Consider the following 13,682-nt stretch of genomic DNA (forward strand, 5'->3'; position numbering starts at 1 on the left):
ATATATCAGATACATTATGTAGTGGTTTTGACTGACTGCTTGGTGGTCTTTTTTGTGGCTTAGGTAATGGTTGCTGCAGGGAAAGCTATCAGTGGTTACATAACTTTGTAAGACTACAACCGCATAGATAGTGGGTGTGACTTACAAACTATCTATCTAAAAAGGCGCTGTGTGAACTTAACATTTCGAGTGAAACTTATCACTGTGTGATCATAGTTTCTGTTCGAGCCAATCATGGAATAATGTCTTAGTTGGGACACCTGTACCCAGGATGGTTGTAAGACTTATATCGTTCTTTTTAAAGACTACTAAAAGAACCTAGAAATTATTATTAATACAATGCTTTATTTTCCATCTATAGGTCTTTTGACTATTCTTGATGAGAATACTAATAAGGACTGTATCCGGATAAACAGACTAGCATCCTGAGGTTTATTTTAACCCGGAGTTGATATAATCCAGGTATAAAAGACAAATAGTCTCTATACATTATTAACTTATTACACTTTGAATTTAGATTTCAATTTAACTTTGAGCTATTATTTCAGCGTTCATGTTTTGTTTAAATAGGCGTTCCTCTAAAACTATGTGAAGGAATTTTATGGACCAGATATATGGATAAAACCTCGGCAGGACTCATAAGGACATATTTTGCCGAATAAGAAATGTGAGTTACACAATAAGACGGATAATCACTGCCAAATAAGTAGGAGAATATGGGAAGTGTGGTTTTTTGGCTCTTTGTCAGTATGAGGAAACACCTACCAACTGTTAAATATAAGTGGTAGCGTAGACGTCATAGCCGTAGATGAGATCTAAACATGAGAAGTATCTAAGCATCACTAGGACTATCTCATAGTTTAAAAACATTTTTTGTGTGCATATTATAAAGACAATTGACTATATTGCTAAGTGGTTTTTACTAGTATATAAAACTCCAATACAATGTATAAATCTCAGAGTGTGAGATATGGATGGATGCTAGTTTCACCTTTTAAGGTGTGGGATGAGTTTTTGGACAGTAGGATGAGTCAAACGTTGAGACAATGAATTTATCTTGGTTGTCACTAAAATTATTTTATATGGCTTTTTTTCAGATTATTTATTTTAGTGTAAATGATATTGGGACGTTATATAACATTTCCTGAAGAAGGTGTTGGCTGTGAATTAGTGCCCACCGAAACGCGTCGATGCTCCTAAAAAAGGAAACAACACAAAACCTATGATTGTTTTTGTGACACACATAACGGAAGTGATATCGATTAAGGTCACAACTGATGAATCCTTGATTTGGTGGTTTTCTTTGTTTTAATAGGACTAATTTGTTCTTTTTCTTTTTGTTCCCAATCCTATGTTTTATGCTGTACATTTTATTGCATTTGCAAATGTTTTTTTAAAGAAAAGTGGTAGTTTTTAACTAATATTTGATGATTATTTCTGTACTGTATCATGTGACATTGTCATTGCCTCATAAATAGCTATACGACAATGTGTATTGTTTGATATTTGTGACTATCAATGAATCTTTGAATAAATTTGTACAATCTGTAATTGTCTCCCCTTTGACCGCATTCCTGTTGTCCATTCTCATCCTACTAGTGTGAGTTGTTTGGTGAGTGAAGTGCACTGTTGCCAAGGAGTCTATTCTTTTGTGACTAAGGTCCCAATACTTATACCCCTAATTCCTTTGTTCCTCTGGGGTAGAGGGGCTTTTGCCCAGTCCAAACTAGTTCTTGAGTACTTTGTTGACATGACTCTGCCTTTCTATTCAGGGTGCAGGGCAGAGACATCAGCCGCTCCACAGGAGGTGGAGCCAGCATTGTGGTGGCAGAGCACAGGCCTATTCAGAGTCCAGGTGCACTCCTCCCACCCATCTGGATGTCAATCTCTCTATTCACCACCAGGCTACCTAGCCCTGCCCCTTTGGGTTCCCCCAGCCCTGTCACTCACACAAACCAGACAGGCAGATACACATCATAGCAGAGGCGGGCTGAAATGGTTAGGCAAGCAAATACCAACTTTCTAAAAGTGGTATTTGCAAACAGAATATTAAAATAAACTTTACAAAAATATGTATTTTATTATTCTGAGTTCAGGCATACTAAACTCGAATTTCTACCATGTTCCCTGGGTCTGTTAGAATCATAGGATGTAACAATTCTAACAGCCCATTCTGGCCTATGGGAACCGGTAGCCTTGCAATGGTGAAAAACGAAAATGGCTGTAATTCACTATTAGGACATGCCACACACATCAGGGCTTGTCCTACCTTATGCTTACAATGCACCCTGCCCTTAGGCCTACCATAGGGGTGACTAATATGAAGTTAAGGGAAGGTTTAGGGACTGGGAAGTGGGTGCACTTGCCCAGTCAGCATGACAGTACCAGACTGCATGCAGGTTCTGCAATGGCAGACCTTAGACACATTTTACTAGGCCGCTTCTGTGTGTGGCACAACCAGTGGTGCAAGCCCACCAGCAGCATTTGTATTTACAAGCCCTGGGCACTCCTGGTGCACTTTACTGGGGTTTGACAGTAAACCAAATAAGCCAATCATGGAATCCAACCAACATATACATTTTACAGTGGGGAGAGCATATGCACTTTAGCACTGATCAGCAGTGGTAAAGTGCCCAGAGTCATACAACAGACAACAGCAGGTAAAAAAAAATGCAGGAGAAAGGCAAAAAGTTTAGGGATGACCCTGCAAAAAGGGTCAAGTCCAAAACGACCCCCTTCCAGCCAAAACGCAGGGTAGCCCAATCACCACCATGATGGGCTTCCCTGCTTTGGGCGATAGAACAAGGACCTGGCCCGCAACTGCAGGGGCAGACTCTAGTTCCACGCCAATCTGAACCTATTGGAATCCCTCTGTCCATACTCTCAGGGCCCACCAAGCCAATCCATGGGGAACCCTTCTCCTCACCTGTGGACACCACCTAGGCACCTAACCGCAACTGGCTCACAGGTGTGTCCCAACAGACAGACAGCAATATGCTACAGTGGCCACTGACAGTAGTCAGGGATGAGACCCAGGCTGTATGCCTCTCAGGGCTCTCAAACCTCTGTGGCGCCAGGGAGCGGGGGGCAGTAGCCCCAGGTGCTTGGCAACCTTTGTCCACTCTCCCTCCTGTCAGGTCAGGTATGACATCCTAGCACTGACCCACCAACCCCAGGCCTGTACCCCGCAGCTGGACTGAAGACTGGGGTGGCCTCTCCCACACCCGGTCCTCCTCCTTGGGGCTCTTGGAGTGGTACCCCCTTTCAGAATTGCCAGGGCACCTGTGGCAGGTGTCCTGCGCCATTCGCCCACCAGTTCAGGGATTCTATCCTGCAACTGGGCATCCAGGTCAGGGGGGACACCCTGAACCTGGCCCTCCAACCTAGGGTCTAAACCCTTCAGTTGAGCCGGGGTCAGAGGCGAGGACTCCCTCCCTCTGCACCCCCTTCCAGAGTACTGCACACTCCCAACTGGTGTGGTACCCCTAGAAGCAACATGGGTCAGGACACTGATTACAGTTGTCCCACCCTCCAGGTCAGACAACACCTGAACCTGGCTTCCCAACCCTGGGACCAACCCATGTGATTGAACGCTCGCCTGGCGCACCAGGACTTCCTGGGGAGCACGCATGCCTCCCCTGAGGGTGACACATAACTCCTGTGTCGTGTGACAGTCTGCCTGGCGCAGATCTCCCAACCCCTGTCCACCTGACAGTGCGCGAAGATCCCCCAGGACAGAAGTGGTGTCACCATGGTCATTCACTGGGGACGCAGCCCTTGTGGCTGGCCCCTGACCCACTGGTTCCTCCACTGGGGACTCCTTCCCCCTCTCACCCCTCACTCTGGACTTCTGCACCCTCCCAACTGGAGCGGTACTGCCAGACACCAGAACTGATGGAGGACTGCTTACAGACACTCCCTGTTCACCAGACACTAGGGGGTCCCGCACAATGGGCAGCCCCTCAGGACAGACTAGGCTCCCCACCTGGTGTTCCCTTAAAGAACCATCCAGGCTCTGAGACTGGGGTTGGGCACTACCGGGACATAACCCATTCTCACTCCTTCCCCTTAAAGACAGGACGTGAGGCCCTACACCCCTCTCACTACTACAGGACCTAGTTGGGCTGCTCTGAGCTACTTCCACCACACTGGGTTTGAAGATACCCAAACCACTCATCTTGGGACCACTCCCCAATGCCTTTCCAGACCCTTTGGACTCCACCAAAGGGTCTGCCTCCAATGTGAGCACCCTGCGGTCAGAGAACTCACTCTCCCTCAGGAGTTGGCATAGCTCTGGAAAACAGGGACTTACATTATGCTCTCCCATAATTGGATCACACAGCCCCCTAGCAGGGTTGACCAAACTATCCTTCACCTCACCATCCAGTGCGATGGTGAGGTGAAGGAGGATGCGATGAAGTTTTTGGTGCAAAGAAATAAAGACGTGAAGATCTTCCAGATGCGTTACACTTCTCCGATGTTGCGAGAGGACTCGACTCGATGCGCCAGCTGCAGCGGCATCACCCTTTATGCGATGCGACGACAGCGGCCTTGGCAGCGGCACTCTTCTCCGACGTTTGCGAGACGCTTCCGCTCGATGCAATGCTGCAGCTGCGACACACTTTACGAGATGCGACGACAGCAGCTCCGACGGCGGCACGCTTCACCTTCTTGAGTCACGCTTCCAGCTCCTTGCGACACACAGTCCCTCAGCAGGCCCAACAACAGCAGCAGGCACTTCCAAAGAACTCTGGGGAGCTGGGGGGTGAAGTCTGTTGTTCCTAAGACTTCAGCAGGAGGCAAGCTCTATTCCAAGCCCTTGGAGATCTTTTGAAGCACAAGTTGAAATAAAGTATTTGTAGTCTTTCTCCTCTCCTTTCAGCAGCAAGGCAACCACTGCAGGCCAATCCCCCAGGTCAAGGACAGTACTCCTCCTTACAGCTTTCCCGGTTCCTTCTCCTCAGGCAGAGGTACTTCTTGTCAAGCAGGATCTAATTTCTTGGGAGTAGGGTCCCAATACTTATACCCCTAATTCCTTTGTTCCTCTGGGGTAGAGGGGCCTTTGCCCAGTCCAAACCAGTTCTTGAGTACTTTGTTGACATGACTCTGCCTTTCTATTCAGGGTGCAGGGCAGAGACATCAGCCGCTCCACAGGAGGTGGAGCCAGCATTGTGATGGCAGAGCACAGGCCTATTCAGAGTCCACCCATCTGGATGTCAATCTCTCTATTCACCACCAGGCTACCTAGCCCTGCCCCTCTGGGTTTCCCCAGCCCTGTCACTCACACAAACCAGACAGGCAGATACACATCATAGCAGAGGCGGGCTGAAATGGTTGGGCAAGCAAATACCAACTTTCTAAAAGTGGTATTTGCAGACACAGAATATTAAAATAAACTTTACTAAAAGATGTATTTTATTATTCTGAGTTCAGGCATACTAAACTCGAATTTCTACCATGTTCCCTGGGTCTGTTAGGATAATAGGATGTAACAATTCTAACAGCCCATTCTGGCCTATGGGAACAGGTAGCCTTGCAATAGTGAAAAACGAAAATGGCTGTAATTCACTATTAGGACATGCCACACACATCAGGGCTTGTCCTACCTTATGCTTACAATGCACCATGCCCTTAGGCCTACCATAGGGGTGACTAATATGAAGTTAAGGGAAGGTTTAGGGACTGGGAAGTGGGTGCACTTGCCCAGTCAGCATGACAGTACCAGACTGCACGCAGGTTCTGCAATGGCAGACCTTAGACACATTTTATTAGGCCGCTTCTGTGGGTGGCACAACCAGTGCTGCAAACCCACCACCAGCATTTGTATTTACAAGCCCTGGGCACTCCTGGTGCACTTTACTGAGGTCTGACAGTAAACCAAATAAGCCAATCATGGAATACAACCAACATATACATTTGACAGTGGGGAGAGCATATGCACTTTAGCACTGATCAGCAGTGGTAAAGGGCCCAGAGTCATAAAACAGCCAACAACAGGTCAGAAAAAATGCAGGAGGAAGGCAAAAAGTTTAGGGATGACCCTGCAAAAAGGGCCAAGTCCAACAAGCATCAAGGTAAAAGCGCTAAACAGATGTAAGGAACTGGGTTCGAGCTTGGGTATCGTTTTCTTAAGGATAGAGTCCAAAGTGATCTTTGCTTCCTCCCAAAAGGTGCTGATAAATGGACATTCCATAAACATTTGGACGTCGGAGGCTGCAGGAAGATTACACTTATTACATGATTTTCCGGGCTGAAATTTAGATAACCTTTGAGGGGATAGGTAAGCTCGATGGAGGGTAAACAGGTGGTCCCGCCTCAACCAAGCCGGCTTAACCAGTTTATACAGGAGAGTGAAAGATCTTATCCATATCTCCTCACACTGCATCCCCGTAAGCCCTCCCCACTGTACATCGGGTAGAGTGAAGTCCCCATCCACCTCCTCCAGAATGGCCCAGTACCAAAAGGCTACCTCTTTCCCCCCCACTTGTCTCTCCACCAACTGTTCCTCCAGGAGGCAACTCTTCCCCAAGTGTATCTTTTTCCTGATCAATTCCCGGGACCAGCTGGCTAGCTGGATGTATTTAAATCTGGATAGTGTCAGGCCGACCTTCTCATATAACTACTCCCAGCCCACCAATGCCCCCTCCACTAGCAGCTGACCCCAACTTACTATCCCTGCCTCTCTGATAGGTGTTGCAAGACTATCCCTCAAACACGGAGGAAGCCCCGGCGAGTCCCAAATTGGAGCAAACCTAGAATAATAGAGCAACCCCACCCTTTCTCTAATCAATTTCCACGCATTGGCCAAAGATAGTAAGATCTTTAACCTCACCTTCTTGAAGAACTTCCAGTCTCCAAATTTAAAAAGAAAACCATCAAGAGGGCAAATCAGCCCCATTTAGCATGGCCTTAAACATTTTACCAATCGATGCACTTGATGGAGCCTTCAACAGCATCCTGGAGTATGATAACTGAAATGCCCAGGCATAGTATTGTAGGTCTGGGAGTGTGAGCCCCCCCTTCTCCCTCCTCCTTCTCAGATTTTTCCAGGCTAGTCTAGTAGCTTTATAATTCCAAACAAAGGAATTTATGTCTTGTTGACATTTTTGAATTTGCTTCTGATCAAAAGCTAGAGGGATGGTATTAAAAATAAACGTGTACTTGGGAAGGATGGACATTTTTACTAGACTGACTCTCCCCAGAATGGTCACTGGAAGAAAGGCCCAGGCTTTTAAAAATTCCCGACATTCTCGTGAAACCCGTTCCAAGTTAGTATAAGCAATTTTACCTATCTCCTGGGTGATCCTGATTCCCAGGTAGCGCATGGATGAAGTAACGGCCAACTTTGGGTTTTGGATGTTCCAGGTCATTACCTCCGTCTTTCCTTCGTTGATTTCATATCCCGAAATCTGCCCGAATTCCTTAGCTCTCTTAATAATAACGGGGAGAGCCTGCACAGGGTCAGATGTATAGACTATTATATCATCCGCATAGAGTCCTATCCGATTAGCCCATCCTCCAAACTCGAAAGAGGGAATGTTGTTATCATCTCTCAAAATTTGAGCTAAGGGTTCTATATACATATTAAATAGGAGGGGAGAAAGCGGACAACCCTGTCTGGTACCCCTCGTGATTTTAAATTGTTCAGTGAGAACCCCATTGACCAGAAGTGTAGCCCTTGGGTCATTGTAAAGAAGCGAGATGGCACGGCAGAAGTTATCGCCTAAATTAAACCTTTTCAGCACCGTGGCCAGGTAGGGCCAATTGACCCTATCAAAAGCTTTGATGGCATCCAGGGTAAAGGTGGCCAATGGGAGACAGAATGAGGTGGCTATATCTATTGCTCCAACCAGGTCGTGGGTAAGATCTGCTAGCTGTCGCCCTCTTATAAATCCCTTCTGGTCCTGATGGATTATTGAACCAATCTCACTCCCCAACCTTCCCGCAAGAATGGCCGCTAAGATCTTATAGTCATTGTTTAGGAGTGAGATTGGTCTATAGGACCCGCAATCGGCCGGGTCCTTGCCAGGTTTAGGGATCAGCACAATCGTAGCCTCATTCCACGATTCTGGCGGGGCCATGCCATCTAAGAATATAGCGTTAAAAAGGGCAGTCAAAGATGGAACTATAACTGAACCCAAAACACTATACACCTCCCCTGGAATGCCATCCGGGCCTGCGGCTTTCGCTCGCTTCAGTTGTTTGATGGTGTTACTAACTTCGACCTCTGTTATTTTGGTCTCCAAGTGGTTGCGCTGGTCTGACGAAAAGGTAGGGAGGTGGGCCTGGTCTAACCATACCTCCCTAGCCTCCCTAGCCACTTGGTCATCAACAATATCTTCCTTGTAGATGTTTTGACAGAACTCCTGAAAGGCGATCCCTATTTCTGTGGTGGTGGATCTGGTCTTGGCTTCCCCTACCAATTTTATTTCCTTAATATATTTCTTGGCCTGGTCTGTTTTTATTTTCCAAGCCAAGATTTTACCAGCCGCCTCTCCATATTCAAAATGTGAGAGCTTACTTGCCTCCCATCTCTTGGCCACCCTTTCCTGAAGTAGGTTTTCAAGTTTTACCTTCAGCGCTGCCCGCATCTCCTGGTCCTCTGCCGAGAGTCACCCAAATTTCAGCTCTATCTGCCTGAGTTCCTGCTCTATGTTGGTGACTGCTGTTCTATAGGCCTTACATCTATAAGAGGCTCTGTTTGTTATACAGCCTCTTAGGAAGGCTTTCAATGCTTCCCAAACAATGGCTATTGAAGCTGAGTTTATATTGATGTCCAGAAATATGCATACCTCAGCAACAAGGAAGCAGATTTCATCTTCTTCAAGCAGAATCGTCCGATCGAAGGACCAAGAGTTTTGCCTGCTCTGCTGATGGTGTGACAGGGTAAAAACAATGGCAGAATGGTCAGAGAGGTGAGAGGGAATATATGTTATATCCTTCAAATTGTCCTTCAGCTTATGACTGAAAAAGGCGTAGTCAATTCTTGACTTGTGTTTGTACTTGTAGTTATGAAAGGAAACCCCTGGATTATTACCCGCTCTCTGCCTCCATTCATCCACCAACCCCAGATTCAACAAAATAGCTATAAGAGTTTGCCTAGATTTGGAGGGAGTTATTGCTCTTGAGTTAAACGATTTGTCCAGCTTGGGATTTAAGACAATATTAAAATCTCCCACCCAAACAATGGGGTCTTGGCATGAGATCAGGTGATTCTGAATTTTATTCAGAAATGACGGGTCATCTTGGTTCGGGCCGTAATAACCCACTAGAGTATACACTAGCCCTTCCAACTGCACTTTTACCAATAGCCATCTACCACTAAGATCTTCCTTCTGATCCATGATTTGGGCACAGATCTGCTTTTTAAATATTATAAGTATCCCTCGTATGTTGGCATTATGGTCCGTGAATATGAATTTGTCCACCCACTTCAAGTTTTTCAGCATATCCTTAACCTCATATTTTAATAGATGTGTCTCCTGGATGACAATTACCTGCGCGGGAGAGTCTTTTAAATATTGTAAGATTCTATGTCTTCTAGCTCTCACCCGCAAGCCGTTGACATTCCAGGATATAAACTGCAGCCCAATCATGGTAGATTAACCTTTCCTGTCCATCCTATCCTTCCACCTATAGAACCAGACTCTCTAGAAAGGTCCACACGACATCTCCCAACCTGAAACCCTTTGAAGGCTAATTTATATAATATAAGAAACGCTGAGACAAACTTATGAGGACTTTTTAACTTTCTCCCCCCTCCCTCCCCCCCCCTGGAAAACCCTCCCTTGTTGATACTGGCGTGATGTGTCGCCAGTTTGCGTCAGAAAAAGACCATCCCTAAGCCCCCACAATGCCAAAAGAGAAGAGGGACCAGCATTCCTCCACCTCAGGATCTAATTGACTACTGCGGCCAAGAAAATGACAGGAAGGACATATGAAATGTAATAATGACGAGATGGAATCAATAAGAAGAGAGGGGGCACCTCACCCATTGCTACCCAAATTAACTTAACGTGTTTATCACCCCTTTGAGAAATAGATAAAACAAACAAAACAAAAAAAACATTTTTTTCTTTTCTTTTTTCTTCCCTTTATTCCCTTTATTCCCTTCTTCCCTCTTCTTCCCTTTTTTAGTGAGTGTTCCCTCATCTCTTTCCCCTTAATCCCTCCTTCTAACTGTGCTGTGCTGTAACCCTTACCCCCCTAACTCATATAAGTTATCTAGTCTAATCTTGTTTCCCCTTTTTTCCTTTCTTAAATATCTCATGGTCTAGTTAGAGTAGGTCCCGAAGCAAATACCCACACTTGACGTGATGGCACTGTTAAACTAGGGCAATTTTAAGATTTTTTATTTTTTTTATTTTTTTTCCGCTTTATCGCTTTTCCCCATGTTTAGAGCCTAGAGCCCTATAGCCCAAGGAGAAAAAAAAGCAAAGAGAAAAAGGAAAGGAGGACAAGAGAGACTCCCCAACTCGGAAACCTGATCAATTTCTCTTCTCTGGGTATCGTTTTCATCATAGGTTTAATTCAAACTGAAGCATCATTGATACAACTTTAAAAAGCACTTTAAAAATATAAAAACTCTGTAGCAAAACATTTCATTTTGCATAAAGTGACTGTAGGGCAGTTGAGGCTGAAAGAATGGACAATTGCAAACATATAAGCCTCAGCCATTTTGAGAGCATAATAAAAGAGCAGGGCTGACAAAAGGGACATAATTAAAAGCTTGGGGACCATATTGGCACAAATTGCAATCCACTGAGGAACCATACCATTTAGCCAAAAGGGATTTAGCTGGATCATACCTTGCCTCAAGAGAATCCATAAATGTATCAACCCATGAGGCAAATTCCAGGCGATGTAAGGCTGCACTTTATTTACCAAAAAGGAGTCTTACATTTTGACAAATTATTTTTTTAATGCAAGCATCCCTGTCCAGGCAAAAGCTTAATTGCTGCGTTGATAAGGTGAGAACCAAATGAGGCTCCAGTTGCAACATATCTGCAGCAACAGCAACATTTCTATAGATTAATGATTTCCCTTTTAAGCCAACTAAAATGTCTTTCTTTATGCAGGACCTTAATGAGTCGTCATCACTCTTTGCTAGGTGCGCAACCTACCATTCCACTCACGCAAGACTCTGAATGCAGACACTTCTCACACCCAATTCTAACATTAAGGCCGCCACAGGGAGAACTGTCGTAACTGAAGCTAAGTTTCTGAGGACTCGGCCTGCCATTGGATTTTTTTAAAAAGCATTGGCTCGATAGACCTCTAATAGGAGCGAAAAATGTCTTTTCCCAGGAGCCCTATAAAAAGCACCCAGACATTTAGCTATGGTCATGTTATTTTCAATGTGAGCTTTTTTCACTAAGATTCCCACAGATTATCTTCCCCAGGAAAGTACACCATTTCATGGTTTCTAGCTTTTGTGTGCCCAGAGATCATGTACAATTTCCATATTTCAACTTCTTTCTCCCATGAAAGCACATGCTTTTCCTTTTAGATGTGTTAATCTTCAAATAGTGGGCATCAGCAAAATGTTGCAGTGCCTGCACATGACAGTTTAAGCCTTTTGGGGGTCAGACTGAAACTTATGTCATCTGCACATAATAAGCATAAAATAGACTTTCCCCGATTTAACAGAGCAATACCCTCACTCCAGGCCAAATGATCGGGTAGGTTGGAGATGCATAGGGAAAAAAGAGGCGGGGCTAGGATGCACACTTGTTCTAACCCATTTAGAGTTGGGATGGCTTTCAAGAGACCCCTATCACTACCCAGGAGAACCCTACACCAGGTGTTGGAGTGGAGGGCAATGACTAAATCTAAAAGGGTCCCCGGCATAGCCAAACTTAAGAGCTTACTCCACAGCAAACGATGATCTACTTGTCAAAAGCTGTGGAGAAGTCTATAAAAGCTGCTTAAATCACTTCTCCTCTCATTAGAACATATTTTTCTATAATCACCTGAAGACCAGCTAAATTATCTATCATTTCATGTTTACTCCTAAACACTGTATGCTCCATGAGATGATTTTATTTTCTTCAACCCGTTAATTAATCTGAGTTAATGGACATTTAGCGAAGTCTTTACCGACCACATCTAGAAGGGCGATCTGACAATCATTTTCTGGCAAATTGTGAACTCCCGTCTTGAAAAGTGAAACTATAATACCTGTAAATGAAAAGTCTAACACTATCAAATTTGTGTCTTCATGATGGGTAGTCATACACCTGCTGGTGAGTGAGTGCATTTGCAGCCTAGGCTGACAAAGGGGAGGAGGTAACACACATCCTAAAATGGTAGTCCACACCACAGTATTTATGACTATGTGTATTTTTGATCTAGCAATTCTGTATCATACCCATAGATGGCTAGCAAAGGAGTGCTAATCATAATAAAAAAGGACGGTGTGAGATTGTGTAAAAATGCAAGCCAGAGTATGCATTGCAAGTCTGGTGCCTGGAGGAGTTTGATGTGCTGGTTACTTGTTAATTTATACAATTCCTACAAAACATATATTACCTCTTGTTAGATCTTGCCTCCTTGGCATGTTTTTGCCCTAACATTTTGACTTCAAACCTCCTATTTTTGCTGACTTTGATTTTGCTGGTCTTAGGACTCTTTACACTTTACCTCTGCTAACCAGTGCTAAAGTGCTTGTGCTCTCTGCTTAAAACATGTTAGATTGGCTGGCATATTTAAGTTATTTGTAAGTCTCTAGTAAAGTGGCACAACATGTGTCGAGGGCCTGTGAATTAAAAGCTACTAGTGGGCCTGCAGCACTGTTTGTGCCACCCACTTCAGTTGTACTTACAGATGGCACAGGCCTGTCATTGCAGTCAGTGTATGGTCAGTTATAAGCTGTCATTTGAAACTGGCAAAGTAAATCTTATGCCAGGCCCAAACCTTCCTTACTAGTACATACAAGTCACCACTAAGGTAAGCCCTGGACAGCTCCAAGGGCAGGGTGCAACGTATTTAAAAAGTTGGACATGTACTCTTAAGTTATGCATGTCCTGGTAGTGAAAAAACTCTTAAATTTGTTTTTCACTACTGCAAGGCCTAACTGTACCATCGAATAACATTGGAATTTCCTTATTACATTTTATAAGCTTAATTTCCAAATGAGAACAGGTGACCCCTTCATGTTTGGTGTCTCTGGTATTGTACTTTAAAATCATAACATGGTGAAGTCAGATTTTAAATTACAATTCTGAAAATGCCACTTTCAGAAAGTTGTCATTTTCTTGCCATAGACATTTGGTGACTGCAGCCTATCTGTGGGTCACATGACTGGGTGTGGGTGACAGTTGGGCTCTGGGTATTCCTCCTAGACAGCCACACACAATAGATAGCTGAGGTGTAAGTGGATGGACCATCACTGGCAGGATGGGAGGGTGGAACTTGGTTCAGCCCCACCTACACTTGAATAGGCTGTGTCCTGTCTCCACACAAAAGGCTGCGTATCCTACTGTAGTTAGTCTGGAGGCAAGGCCAGGAAAGCAGATAACCTGCCTGGGCAAGAAGGACTGGACAGACCTGTATCTCTTGAACCCAGAACCCAGAGTGACTCCAAGGGCTAGTTGGCTAGCCTCCTGATCTGAAGTCTCAGGGACAGAACAGGCTTCCAACAACCTTGCATATGCACCTGGACTCTGCCATCTGTGAGTACA

Source organism: Triturus cristatus, chromosome 5_2, assembly GCF_964204655.1.
Source record: "Triturus cristatus chromosome 5_2, aTriCri1.1, whole genome shotgun sequence".
NCBI lineage: Eukaryota > Metazoa > Chordata > Amphibia > Caudata > Salamandridae > Triturus > Triturus cristatus.